At 39.8% G+C, this 15,780-nt stretch overlaps 1 protein-coding gene across 7 annotated transcripts in view; it reads right to left on the bottom strand.

The window, feature by feature from the left end:
- Positions 1 to 15,780, bottom strand: part of CHD7 (chromodomain helicase DNA binding protein 7) — a 132,478-nt gene that overhangs the window by 70,593 nt on the left and 46,105 nt on the right. The gene's annotated exons all lie outside the window — the stretch shown is intronic.

Below are 15,780 nucleotides of genomic sequence, written 5' to 3'. Positions count from 1 at the left end.
CTTTTTGCCAACTGTAGATATAAGCAAGGCAGGCTCTGCAGATAGTAATGAACAATTAGTTTTTTGGGTATCCTCATCACACCCCTTTCAGAGGCATTCATGCTTACAGCAATATAAATACTTGAAAGTTCTAACGTGTCACATATAAGTATGTGGGAAGACAACACAAGTTAAAAGCTACTTTTTTTTGTCTTACATACATATATATTTACATATATATTTACAAATATATACATGTCTATTCAAACATTTAACTTCCAGTGTTCTTTAAGTTTCCTCTACTGATGTGTGACCCTCTTCCCAAACTACAGGTGTTTCCATATTCACTTTCCAATATATTTACAAAAAAGACACCAACAAAACCAACCTGCAACAGAAAAAAAAAAAATCAGCTAAATGGTGTGGGTTCTTCCCTAGCTACATACTCAGAGTAACGCTTTCCATCCTGGCATGTAGAAGAAGTCCTCAGGTTAAATAAAGTTCTGTGAAGATAAAACAAAACATGATGGAAAGGCAGGGTTTTCTTTTCCATCTCCTGCCTCTAAACAGAAAAGGAAAAGAACCTGAAAACAATGTGTGTGATGGTTTTCTCTACATTTTTAGATACACTCCTGAACAGTTATGGAAAAGCAGCAATCCTAGAAAATCCTCTCCAATTAACTAGCTTTTAAACACCTATAGTTGACCAACTCATGGAAATCAGAGGGCAAAAGGCACAATATAACTTCAGCAGTGATGCATTTTACACCAACGATATCTATTTTACAAGAGAAAAACTACTAAAGATTTAATGGTGCCAATTAAAGAAGCCAAGAGTTTGCATGGCTCAATGGCTAAGTCATAGACCTTTTCTCTATAATAGGTTCCATTATAGCCCTGAGCTCAAGCCGTGGTAAGAGGACTGCAGAATTCTAAGTGTTATTGCAAAGGAAGGTTTAAGCATTATGCAGCTACAAGGCTAGCAGCAGTAAAGCAGCTTGCACTTACTCAGAATCCTAGTTGTGGGCATCTCACAACTTCAAAACACTATCAAAGAAATGAAGCACAGCAGCGTAAAGCCCTCAGAAATTTAACTAGCATTTTATACACATTTCCAAACTTGAAATACTTCAGTATTTGTAATTTTTCTGCTATGGTATTACCCGATTTGGTATTCATTTATGTATACATAAAATTGTGTAGCTGAAGACTGAAAGTTTTTACTTAACCATAGGATGTCTATAAACAACTGGTGCAATGTACAATGAGAAGAAGAAAATTAAAATGTCAAAGTGCCTCTCGAGATGGCTCCCAGTAAACCCAGGAAAGTATCTGTGCCATCATAGAGCACTGTACAAAATTATCATCTATATCAACAACGAGACCTCACACACAGTACAGATTATCTTGAAGGCAAAGTCTAAAGGGCATTTCACTTACTTTAGACAGATTGCTCTTTATGAAAACACTGGCAGATCCTAATACAGGAAATAAAAAGAATTAATATGGGTAAAATTGGCACCAGAGCAAACTGGGTATAAAAACAGTGACTAATAAATTTAGGATAGGAAGTCAGATACCTGTTCCAACATTCAGAGTAATCTGATTTGGGGTAAGAATTTCAAAAAAAGGAGTACGGGGAGCAAAAGCCAAGTGCTCTTTAAATTGAAGTTTGATAAGCAGTTACTAAGACTGTACATGTGACAGCCAGAGGCTCAACTCAATGGCCCAGACAACCATTACAAGTACTTTGCTCCTAATAAATGGTGACAGTAAAAATCAACAGCAAAAATCTTGTTTAGATTAAAAAATAAATGTATTTTAATAAATATACTTTGGAATATGACAAACACTGAACATATTAATTCAGAAATGAGTTAAATATGCTTAGAACAACCATTTCTGTTTGATTTTCTAGGGGAAGAAAATCCCTACTAAGCAGACTGACTGGTAAGAGAAGCTTCTGGTCACGGAAGTTTTACCTTCAAACCTGAAAAAAGGGGTTGGTTACCCAAAAAGCTCTTATAATTACACTGGCCAATATAGTCAGAAAAAAAACCTTAAGTATTACCCCTTTTGTCAGTCTTACTTCATTCACATCCTCAAATCATCACAGCTATGAATGTGACTACTCAGATACTTCAAGGAAAACCTCCATGATTTCAAATGCTTGCACTTATATCACCTTTCTTTGACTAGAAATTGTCTTCATTCACATCATGATTATCATACAAAAGGCAACAGTGCTGTTTAAAACAGAAAGGGTTACTTTTTAAATAAAGATGTCACAGTCCCAGTGTCCTTTTGCAGCAGCTTCTTCTATTCCATGGTTTGGACAATTCTCCCAAAACAATGCAGAAGTCATTTTTATTTTTAGGTACTGCAGATGATAGAGATTTGAGAAAAGTAGAAGCAAGCAATTTATGAAATTACCGGTCATCAGTTGTTCATTTACACAGTTATGCTACTTTAGTATTAGTGATATACTTGTAAGGAGTGGGTTAGTGCAGGAGATGCTGGTATCCAATTGCTGGGCATGTGTCTTAAATTGCAACAGGAATATGGCAACTAAAAAGGCTCCCAAGAGAATTTCATTTCTTTCTAATGTTGTGCTAGAAAACTTGATCTTCCTCAAGGGCTCCCTACACACAACATCCCTAAAATACAAGGGATCTGAATCAAAGAGGATAAATGAAGGTAGAACAAATTAAGAAAAAAAAAAGAAAGAAAAAAAAGAAAAGAAATAGAGTAGTTTTCCATAGAAATTACCTTAGTGCTCCCACACCAGAAACCCCTGGCCTGCTTTGATGGCTCTCCAGGCCAGTTAATTAACCATGTAAACCCCTTCTCCCATCCCCAGCCACTGAGGCAATTAGGTGGTTTACAGGAGTGCTTTGTTTGGGGCTAAATTTGTACAAGTTGGTGTAGAGACAGAAGAGATGGAAAGGAGCATGAGTTTTTATCTGTTACACCTACTAGTACGTCTGAAAGAGCAAGACAACCTGCAGATCATACTTCAACTACTTAAGAGCGCAGGTTTTCTTGTACAATAGTTATGGTGTCTTCCCCTGTTGTTGTTCCCCCCCATTTTCTTTGCTTTACTTAGGAATAGAAGCATCTACAACTCACAGAGTATGTTCCTGAGTTAAAAGGAAAATATGCTGATCAAGATCCAAGTAAATCTGTGTTTGTGACTTGCAAGAAATAAATTGGTTGATTTCTAGGACTGAACTAAGTAAGGTAGGTATTTTCATGTGCACTGCTAATATTCTCTTTATGTATGAGTCCCTACAGGTTTGCACGAGAACTTTTGGTTATCCAATTAGACATAATTAGTAAAAGCCCTTTAAATGCAGAAAGTTAACTTTTACTTTCTGAAGCTGCAGTGGTTATATTTTGGATATACTAAAAGACAAAGCAAAACAGAAGATTACATCCAAAGGCTTTTTGCGCTTTTGAGGACATACAAATGCACAGAAGTCAAGCTGGCTTTCAAGAAAATGTGCTGGAGTGGAGGAACACACAGTGTTAATCCTTCTCAAGGCAGGGCCCCTGAGGCTAGCACCCCACAGGCAGGAGCCTGCCCAGGGCAGCAGAGGCGGAAGAGGGAGGAGGTTTGTGGCTGCCTGGTAAACCCAGGTGCTACCTGGCTGCAGGTTTCCACTCTGTCAAATGGAAACAGTGATTGGGTTTGCCTGCCCCATTAGTGTATTCCCACTGACTCAAATTACTCAAAGGTTCTCTGACGGAATAAGTTAACAGACACAGAGGGTACATATCACAGGCTAAAGCCATCTTTTTCGAGCTGGCTTACTAATAGTAACTTGCCAAACAACTCAGGTAACTGGTTTCATGCCATCACTCCACTGCAAGATTCACAACTCCACAGAAAGGCTCAGTTATGCCCAGTATCCTTCAAATCCAAAGGCAAATACATTTTTACTATATGTTCTCTTCAGTCTTTCCAAAACCTTTCCAAAACAGGTGGCACTGTACAATCCATTACTTCCAGGTGAGATAAGGCTACACCACCTTGATCAGCCAATACAGAACTCACCATTTGCACTCCCCCCTGAAGAGATCATCGAACAGTTTGGGTTGGAAGGAGCCTTTGAAGGCCATCTGGTTCAAACCCCCTGCAATAAGCAGGGACATCCTCAACTAGATCAGGTTGCTCAGAGCCCCGTCCAACCTGACCTTGAAGGTTTCCAGAGATAGGGCATCTACCACCTCTCTGGACAACCTGTTCCAGTGTTTCACAACATTCACTGTAAAACAATTCCTTATAGCTGATGTGAATCAACCCTCTTTAATTTAAAACCATTACCCCTTGTCCTACCACAACAGGCCCTGTTAAAAAGCTTGTCTGCATCTTTCTTAAAAGTCCCCTTTAAGTACTGAAAGGCTACAATAAGGTCTCCCTGGAACCTTCTCTTCTCCAGGCTAAACAACCCCAGCTCTCTCAGCCTGTCCTCACAGGAGAGGTGTTCCAGCCCTCTGATCATTTTTGTAGCTCTCCCCTGGACCTGCTCCAACAAGTCCATGTCTTTCCTGTGCTGAGGGCTCCAGAGCTGGATGCAGCACTCCAGGTGGGGTCTCACCAGAGCAGAGGGGCAGAATCACCCTCCTCAACCTGCTAGTCACGCTTTCTGGGCTGTGAGTGCACATGGCCAGCTTATATTCATCCACCAGTAATCCCTATTTCCTTCTCCTTAAGGTTGCTCTCAAACCCTTCATGCCCCTGTATTGATACCAGGGGTTGCCCCAACCCAGACACAGGACCTTGCATGCTTGGCCTTGTTGAACCTCAGGAGGTTCATATGGGCCCATTTCTTCAGCTTGTCCAGGTCTATGGATGGCATCCCATCCTTCAGGTACCACATCCCAACCGTACCACTCAGGTTGGTGTAGCCTGCACATTTCCTGAGGGTGCACTCAATCCCTCTATGTTCTTGATGAAGATACTGAACAGCACTGGTCCCAATACACTTTGCTAGGACAGGGGGACCCTACACTTTGCTTTACACTGAGGTGTAACTGCCGTCATTTCAGACGCCAGCCTGAGCAGATCCCATCTGAGGTAAGATTTACATTACAACACAGAACTCTGTTCTGTCTATTCCCCTCCCCCCCCCCCCATTTTTTTATTTTTTAATCTGTAAGCCTCTAGTAACGGAGATGTAACTCTCTTAACTCTCTTTTAAAACCTTCCCATACGCATATTGATGCTTAGCGTATAAACCAGCTCTTCTTAATAGACCACCTAAAAGCTATCTACAGGGGACTTCAGAGATATACAGACAGGTTGAAACCACCAACTCAAAGAAATCTTAATGGATACACGTGAGATACAAAACCAAAAGAGATTGTCAGTAATCAACCCTATTTTTCTGCTGAGGTGTGAAGACAGCAGTTCTCCAAATGGCCTTTCCATTGCAGTATTTTATTAACTGCAGCATGACAAAGTGGGCTTGAAATCACAGACTTGTTAAAAAGCCTTTGATGTTATATATGCAGCCCAAGATCCATTTATGTCAAAGAGTGCAAGATACTTCTCAAGCTCTAGTTCTTTAGTCACAGCAACAAATGAAAAAAGACTTTGAATATGTTATCTGTGGCACATCACAGGTAGGCCTTTTCCCAGCTCCTTTAGTAATTGAGCTAAACTAACAATTAAATCAGAAAGAGTCATTAGAACTGGAGGGGAGGAGAGAAAAAAAAAAAAGCAAAAACCCAACCAATAACCCCACACTTCCTTTCCTGTGGACAAACACCTCATTCAGCAGTACCAATTGAGATAACTCTTAATTATAATTATTAGATCATACTTCAGTTCTTCAACCAGTTTGATTAACATTCTTCTATCAAACATCAAGTATCTTATCTTTACTGCATGTATCTTTAGTATCATAGCTCCAGCTGTTCTTTACAGAACCTATACTAAAATGTGAAAAACCCTAAACACAGGTCTTATATCAGATGTGCCTACAGCGATATCAGGTATAATTTTGTTTTATATTGTAATACTATATTAGAACCAGAGAGGTGTGTCTAAATCAACCCTTTATAACTTACCCCTCATTGCCAGTAACATTTTTCAGTGATGTTGTACAGCATGCCAGGGAACTGCAAGAACTGCTCTGCTGTCCCCTGCTCACCACCACTGCAGAGCACCTCTCAAGCACACCCAACAGCAATAATGGCAATACATACATGAAACAAGCAACCTGTGTCAGACAGCAAAGAGTCCCCAAATCCCAGTCTAATGCCTTAGTTACTGATTTATCTGATTTTCAACAACTTTTCCCGAAGTATTTCAAAGGAGACTAGCAGAGAGAAAGACTTAAAATGAAGTAGTCTTCAAGTATCATAGGTGTTTATCCCTATGTCCACAACTGACAATGCCTGCCCCAGTAAACATCTGCAATACCCCATTAACAAACTGAGTAAGATATGAGAAACAACTATAAAGCCCAAAGTTTTAGACTAGTTTTAATGACTGTATTTTTCATATACAGCTGTACAAGTAAACTGTGATGTCAACCTTTTATGGTAAGGTGTCATTTTAAATTCAAACACGCACTGTACATTATAAGCCTCCCATTATATTTAGCAACAATTGGCTGGTACAGAAAGATTTCTTCCAAAAATAAAATAAAGCACTTCATATCATTCAACGCTCACACGTAAGGAAAATTACAGTATTATCACAGTTATCATAGTCTTCCAGGGCCAAAAAAGATATGAAGTACCAGAATGCAAGTGGATGGAGGGCCATCTGGAGAGAAAGGAGATGTAAAAGGAGAGTGGAAAAACCAGAGTTCATATTGACTACTAGATATTAGGATGTTTGTTATGAAGCTTGTTATGAGTCCTCTCTCTCTTTCCTTACAGGAACACTAAACCCAAAACTCCACAAAGGTATTAACTTCTCAGTTACTGTGGTGATTACGTTATTTTGGTTGTGGGAGTTACAGAGACATAATAAAACACAATTTCATTAGCACAACTAAAAATTACTAATGTTCTTCTGATTCAACTGATTTAAATTATTCAGCCTGGTTTAAGAAATAAGTCTTTTGTAAGTGGGCATACATTCCTTTCGGGAACTCTTGTATTACACATGAAAACTTCCTCTCTGATTAAAAACCCAAGAGTTTATGTTTAACAAAATACAAAAAAAGTGAAAGATTAAACTTAAGTTTGGCACTCCCTACAACATGTTATATCAATATAGCAAAGATACATTTGGTGCTGTATACTGAAGAGTAAGTGTTGCACTTGAAGACATGTATTTGCAATTTTCCAAAAATAAAAGGTTAATAATATTCCATAGAAACCTACCAAGCTCCAGAAGTTAAGATTTCTTGATATTTGATTTCTACAGCAGCAACCCATGCAATATGAACCCACTCCCAGTAGTACTTCATTTTTGTGCTTTTCCAGTGTAATACATGAGCTGCTGTCTCCTAAGCTTGGCTAACACAATGAAACCACTGAGGAATAGTACAGGAAAGAGTTGCATCCTGATCCTTGGTAGTGATTCAGGGATGAACAGGAACAGGAGATGGAACAACAGAAGCAAACAAACTCAACCCAACAGTGGAAGATCAGAGAGAGATCCACTTGTTTTCTTCCATATCTTGTATACCTGCACTACTTTCAGGTTAACCTCTACAATTACCAAATTCCAACAACATGAAGTGGGATTTCCTGCTCTGAACTGTTAAGACTAGTCATCTCTACCTTCTCGAGTGGCACTCTTAAGCAAGAGCAGTACTGGAAGGAGTCACAAGGACAGCACAGGGAGATGGCACATTTTAGAGTAACAGACTAAGAACTGGAATCAGAATTTTTATGAATCTGGGTTTTGAATAAACAACAGTCTTTATGCCCATCATCTATATGTTCCTCTTCATAAACAGGGGCAACACTATTAGCAATCTCGCCCAGTAACTGAGAAAGTTTTAACTAAATTGGTGATATATCAAGGTCAGTAAAACCAGAAACAATGCAGATTCCAGAGTTTATTATAAATCAAACCCACACTCAGATCACTAAGCCATCCTATCTCTCAGATTTCTTTCCTCATAAAGACCACCAAGAAATTAATGTGAGTTTTATTTCTAACTTTTCATGCTTTTAAATGATTCTCTATGTTGAAGAAAAAAATCCCACTCAGTGCTCATGGAAAACAATTTATTGACAGATACTGGAGGCATCTTCCCTCATTTCAATGCGCATGACGCACATCTAATGAAATTGTGCCAAGCTCTTTGCTAGAAAGGGGATGTTCTTTCATCTCTTCAATAACAAAATAGCTGCAAATACTTCAGCTGGAAGAGAGGAAAAAGTCCTCCTTTTCCCAAAAAGAAAACACACCTCTGAAACCAGATCATTCATTTATATTTGGGGGGGGGGGGGGGGGGGGGGGAAAGGAACAAAAGGTGAGTGTTAAAAAAAAATATCTGGGAGAAGTTGAAATGTGACCTGTTTGTCACTAATTCAATGAAACAAGACAAAGCTTTGACTTCTAATGGAAGTTCTGATTTATCAAAATTTGAGGCAGGACTCAAGGACTGGTTACTGAGGAAAAGTGCTATGGAAACCTGAGCCATTTAAGGGGCCTGAAAGCTCCCTGCCAGACAAAGAGGCTGTCCCCATTTTCTCCCACCAAGCATTCCTACTCCCACACTAACCAGCTTGGGTGATCTTGTGGCCACACAGTGAAGATATGCCAAGAACATGATCTGGCCAGAAGCAAGCTAGCCAGATAAGCCAGTTCACCAAATGATCAGGTATGCTGATGCAAGGAAGGAGCTATGGCTATGTATCCCAGACCTCTGCCACCTTTATTTGCATGGATTATTCTTTTTTTATATAAGAAGATTAGATATTGAGAGTTACTCAGTTCACGCAACTACACTGGCAAGCTGTCAGCAGACTGTCTGCCCACAGCACAGCAACACAAAGGTGCACCCTGAAGCAGTGTGCTGAGCAGTACCAGGCACCACTGTGCCAAACAGCTACCTCTGGCAAAAGGGCTCAAGAGGCAGGTGACTCAAGCAGCTGGTGCAGGAGAGGAGGGGTGACTCCCTGAACTTCTCTGTCCCCAGTTTGACACAGATGTAGCCCACTTCCTCTCTTGTTCTACTGCTCAGCACTGCTCCATCAGCTCAGCCTTTCGCTGCTCTCTCCCTGATCACTGCTTCCTGCCCATGCTTCCTACTCTGCTCCTACCAACTGCCGAGAAGCAGCTTCACCATCTTTAAACCACACGTGCAAACTTGGGAATATTTCAAAAGACCTGTATAAACAGATGCTTTAATCACTCAAGGGTGTTAATCTCACTCCACAACTTTACAACTCTGTTGACCAAAGAAGGTACCAAATACTTATAGAAGACATCTCTAAGGAAAAAAACCAAGCTGTTTGTCCCCCAAATCCAGATCACATTACCACCTGTATAATATATACATCAACACACAAATAAAAGAACATTGATACCTAGAAAGGAAAGCTCCCAAAGATAATAAAGAAAAGAACAGCAGGGGTACTAACATCCATTCTGGTACTTTGTTCAGGTGAGACTGTCCCTTTTTAAAAATACCATTCCAGTGTTTTAATTTCATCATCAATTCCTTCATTATAACTCTAATATGAAAATTTAAAGTGAAAAGCATTGGCTCACTGAACTCCATAGACAAAAGCTAAAAATGGAACTTCAAAGTGATGGTGTCCCATCATAGTGGGAACCCGGACATTTACTCTCCCCAGAAAAACAGAGGACACTTACACAAGTTTGTGACACCTGCATTCAAGATACAGGCAAAGGCAGATTAGTTTAAAATAAATGGATGCCTCAAATTCCACATGAAAGAGCAGGATGGAAGACCAGGAGCAGGATGGAAGACCAGGAGCAGGATCCATAATAAAAAGGCAGGAATTTACTACTTCACCTGTTCCTTATTAAGATTGCCATTGCATTTAAAGAAATAAAAAAATACACGTAAAACAAATAATTAAGCATTTCTCCTTTCATTTGCTCCAATTTTCCATCCTTGTAAGTTATGTAGGCTGATGATGATACAGATGTGAGGGTTTGTATTAGACTATCAGCTTTCAGCCATGAAAAAAGCTTCTCTGAAACAATAGATCTAAATTTGTTCAAATAAATATAAAATAAGAGAATGTGTTCGGCCATGGGAAAATAAGATGACTGCCAAATCCCACTGTAGTGATCATCAGCAGATAAGAATACAGTACTGAAATACTGAACAGAAGCATAAATTTAGAAGTATTTATAGTTAGGCAAGTCCTCAGATAATGCTAATGATTTCAAGAAAACACACATTCAGGTCACAAACATGTTGTAGAAACTTTTAACATATTCATGCCGAAGAACAAGTCTGGTAACTCTTAAGCCTACAAAATCAGTATGCTGATGCAGACTTGTGTTTTTATGCTAATGTAGCAAACTGGCTTTACCCAAAACTCCAAAGCAGGTAATTTAACAGCACAAATAATTTTCATCACGGTCAAATCATGGTGCCTGAGGGAAGAAGTATTCTTCAAGTTGCTTCTACCTCCTCAACAGTAAAAAAAGACCAAAAAATCCATAGCAAAACCACCTAAAAAGTACAAGTCTTTGGCCCAAAGGCCTATTCACTGCAGAATCACTGCAACCCCTTATTTATGAAAGCACATACAGGCTTGATAAGGGTGTGGAAGAAATAAGCCTTTGCATATGTTAATATTAACTGTTAGACTAGAATATACCGAAGGAGTTTTAGAACATAAACTTCTGTTGGACAAAGTATTTCATATTAATTATTATATCCTTTGAGAGACCTGCATGTGAACCAGCTCACACATGGATCAGGCTATCAACGTAACAGACTATTCTCTAATCTTCAGAGTAGCTTTAATGGTCTATTTTTCTTTTATTTGGAAATGTATAGTTAATTACATTGCATATATTGCTTAAACATGAGTTCTTCAGAGCCTCAGCAAAATACAATAAAAGCCTGTAAACTTCTAAGAAAAAATTGCTATTATCAGCTTTTACTTTTAGGTGAATACTATGGATTTTCTTCTCAGCTTTTCTTTCATTGTTCTCCACAACTAATGATTTGGCCTAGGTTTTTAACATATATATTGCATAAATATGCACACACACTTGCTTATCTATATATAAAAATAATACACAGTTGTAATCAATTTTAATCAATCAAGGTTCAGTATTAGTGGTTTTTAATTCCATTTAGCCTAGCACCTCCAACAATGTTGCCAGCGTACACTAGTTCACTAGTCTATGAACACTTGAAAAGGGAAACTAGAATTTCCAGGGACAGCCATGAGATTTTGCTAACATGCAGCACATACGGTACCCCAAAAGACCAGCTAGCAATCACATGAAATAGCCTCTGTATCAAAACAAAGAGTACCCAACAGTGTTGACAAGTTAAAAAAAAAAAAACAAAACTGGAGTTGTTTTACTTATTGACAGGAAAATAGTCAAAAAGCTAAACACTTCAAGGGGTGAATAAGCTAACAGTTCTCTCTGGAGCTGTGAGACATTCCTTATGAATATTAATGTATGGGAAAAATCCTAACTATCTGAAATGATACCATATCTTATGAAATAAAATTATAGGACACACGTTGAAATGTAATTGGTTATGTGAAGACAATAAGGAGGTATGTAAGGAGTCAGTTTCTTCTTACTACTCTTAGGCATTAAAACAATTAAAATACCCAGGAGAAAGTCAACTTCATTTTAGTGTGCCAGCAGTAACTAACTTAACCTGCACTCTCTGTCAGGTTAGAATATTGCATCAAACCACTCCAGCTGATTGTGGTTTTCATTAATATCACTCTTCATTCAGGTATATCCAAGCACAAAGTAAACTGAGGCAGCAACACAGGGTTTGAAAATGCAGGAAGGGCCTGTGACAAGGGTGACCCATCTGGTGACTCAGCAGGACTTTCCCTGCAAGCTCTTCCCCTACAAGGAAGGGCAGGAAATTTCAAAAGAATGTGTTCATACCAAACACAGCTATGAGTTACGATTTAAAGCAAAGTCACATGCCCACAGATAGCTAGGCCAGCAGAGTAAACTGGCAGTGAACCCATAACACACACAAAATTAATCTCTTCTCCACAAGAAGCTGGCCATTGCAACCCAGCACCCATCAACACTGTTGGTGCCTACCACTGAGCTCTACCATTAAGTCAAGCATGGAGGCTATACCATAACTGTTTGTCATTTAAGTACTCCTATGTTTGACTAGAAATAATGTAGATCACATTTGTGGAACATGATTAATGAACAGGACTCAAAATTTCAGCCCATACAGTAGCTGTGGATAAATAAGAAGTTCTGCATAATAACACACCCAGGATAGCCTATTCTTGGCAGAAAAAACTCCTACACTTGCTCTATCTCTAACAAAATTTTCTGAAAATAACAATACACAAGAGCAACTACATAGCATTAGACCCCCAGAGGCATGCCTAATATGATAGCCCCTCTCTGATAGAAGTCTGTGGAAGAGTAAGAGAACCAGACACACACAGCAGATGCACTCCAATAACAAACTCAGCCACTTATTTATGCGATAGATCTTCTGAGCCAAATGTGCTGCCTTCATGTTTAACAAACAATAATTCATTTTTCTGCACAGCACCTCAGAGATCAGCATCTTAACGTGCAGTTCTGAGTTCACCACCTGATAATTTGCTGAACACCTTAAAAGAATTCAAGGAGACAAAAACAAGTGACAAAGAACCCTAGTTTCACATTCACCTTCTTCATGCACCCATATCACTCACAATTTTAGAGGCTTTCACCACTTCTCTCCTTCCCTTTCCCCCTAACTCATTCCCCTCTGTGCTTTTTCACACGCTACTGTATTTTTATGAGGCCTGGGGAAAGGATCCAGAGCTGCACAGCATTTGCCACATCAGCATACCATGGATACATGTAGCAACATAGTAACAATCTCTGGGTTTGCCCCCTACTACTTCCATAACAATTCCTACTGTTTCATTTCTTCCACTGTAGTAGCACATTTTCAGATAGCCATCTAACACCAAGACCCTGTTCCTAAGGAGAGCTTTTTGCCTGCTATTTCACCACTCAGGTACCACAGAATCATATAAATTGGAAAAAGACCTTTAAGATCATTGAGTCCAACTGTAAACCTAACACTGCCAAGTCCACCATTAAAACTTGTCCCTAAGTGCAAGATCTATGAGTTTGTTACTCAGGGATGGAGACTCAATCACTTCCCTGGGCAGCCTGTTCCAATGCTTGACAACCCTTTTGGTGAAGGAAGCTTTCCTAATGTCCAATCTAAACGTCTCCTGGCCATGCCTTCACTTGTACAGCTTACAGACAAGTGACTGACATTCCTGTTCTAACTATTTAGTTTCATTATTGTTAGGTGCTTCACCTTGTCTACACTTGGCACTCAGCTTTGAGTATGTTAGCAGCAGCAAGATTTGCCATCTGACTCTTCACTCTTCTCCAGATCATTTACGAGTATTTTGGAGAGTACAAGCTCACAAGCCCAAGCCCAACACAGATGCCTCTGCTGTGAAAATAAGCAAGCTACTCCTACCTTCTGCTTTGCACCTTGGCCGACTACCCTGCCACAGCAGAACCCACCTTTCCACTCCATGGCCATTGAACTCTTCTGAAAACCTTCGGTGAAGAATGTTTCAAAAGAGGGCTTGAAAAACCAATCACACTGACTGAATGTCCCAACTATACAGTGGTTCTTATAAATTTATCAAACTCCACTGAAGCCAGTAAGTCACTGCTAACAAGGTCCTAATAACCAGTTCTAGTTTTCAGCTATTACTCTAAACCAGCTGAACTGTCAATCACCCAGCCAAAACAATTCGCAGTTTTGCACACAAAAAAGAAGTAACAAGCCCTAGAACCGACATGGCAATTTCTTTCAAGTTAAAAGCAAAAGAACTTCACTTTCCTTCCAATGTATCTAAAAACAAAACAGCAATTTGGTTAACCACAAGTATTACAGCCTTCCCATGATAAGGCTAGCTTCAAATCACTGAAAAATAATTACTAAGATGGCTTCTGTTGATTTAAAAGTACATAGTGATTTCCTTTTCACTGACTATATTCATTTGGCTGATTCATTTTACACAAAGAAAAACAAACCAGTCATTTAACTGTTCTTCAGTGAACAGTTTTCTGCCAACCGACATGAAGGGAAAACCACGACACAGGAGAGCTACCAACTCTGTATTCAGTCTTAAGAGCAGGGGTTTCACACGTCTGCATTTTTCCCCAGGGGGTGGGGAGGAGTTGAGTTTTCATTGACTTGAACAATATTTATTTCGTCCAGTTTTCAAGGGGAAATGCCTGCCTTCAAGAGTTTCATTACTACAGTCAGGTCTCAAGCTAATTGCTTAATGGGAAGGTATGTTAACTATAACTTTTACCAAATAAAACCTTAACAGAAGTAGGCTAACAGAGAAATTACTTGGCTACCTACAGCTGTTTGAATTACTGATTTTAATCAAATACCTTGAGTTATCATGTGGTTTTCTTCTAATTATTTAGTTTCAGCACTTACCTTTGTTCAAGCTATTCATCTGCAGTTCAGAACCTTGTAATAGGTTATATAGCTCATTTAAGGGTTGAGCTGCCTGCATTTTACCTCTTCACTATAAAAGAAAAATTAATGTCCCCAAAACTTTTAACAAGCCTGTCCATTCCACAGGTAAACCTTCTTCCTCCCAAACCACCTCTTACTGCTAATAAAAGGTTTACTGGATGGTCCGATGAAAACAAGGAATGCCAGTGAAGAACACTACAGCTTGAGGGCATGGTCGATCTTAAGTCTTCCCTTTGCAAACCCCCACCGTCACTAGCTGTGAAAGGTCCCAGTGATGCTGGGCTTTGTTCCTTTACTGTCTTGTAAGTCTTGCATTACCATTTCTACAATTTTCTTTCAAGTTTTTTCTGCTAGATGTGTCAGCTCTCACCTTCAGCGTAAAAACCACATCTTGCACTTCTTTTTCTGATTCCCAGTCTTTCTGTACTGTTTTCTCCATGCTGTCATTACCCCCTTTCCAAATACCTACTCATTCTCTTGTTTTCTGCATATAATCTTGAGTTCTCTCCTTTTTCATCCTACTCAGCTGCACAGTCAGTAACACACGAGGCATTGTCAAGAGCTGCTCTCTCAAGAAGGAACACAGAACTCCACGTGCATAACAGAACTGTAATTTAGGTTCTCCAAACCTGTGTGTGGAGCTTGGAGGAGAGGAAGGGCCAATACAGGTATAAAATTTCACACCGATTTTGAGGGGGGCAGGAGAGAGAAAGTCGGTCTTGAAGATATTCTTTGCCGCTTCAAGATAGCAGCTTCCTCCTCCCTCCCAGAAAGACAGTATCCTTCCCCTTGCCCAGCTTAGTCCCTGATCTCCCTTCCCAGGGCTTCCCCACCCTATGGCACCTCCAGTGCTCCCCCCTCCTCTCTTCCATGGGGAATGTGGAAACCTCTCCCCAGCTGCTGAGCTGCTCCATCTACCACTCCTTGTCAGCTGCCTCTCTGCAGTGCATACATCTGATTCCCAGACCCACCTCACGCTGTGCAGAGCGGCTAACAGAAGCAGCCGGCAGGCAGCAGTGGAGGGGACTGCTGAACAGCTGCTTTCCGCACAGGCCTGGGACACTGGCTAGGACAGCTGTTTTTATGATTTATTAAGCTTATTGTAGCATCACATCATTGTGACTACATTCCAACAATTGTCTCCAAATAT

The sequence above is a fragment of the Falco naumanni genome, chromosome 3 (assembly GCF_017639655.2).
Source record: "Falco naumanni isolate bFalNau1 chromosome 3, bFalNau1.pat, whole genome shotgun sequence".
NCBI lineage: Eukaryota > Metazoa > Chordata > Aves > Falconiformes > Falconidae > Falco > Falco naumanni.
This window is presented reverse-complemented; position numbering and strand designations above follow the sequence as displayed.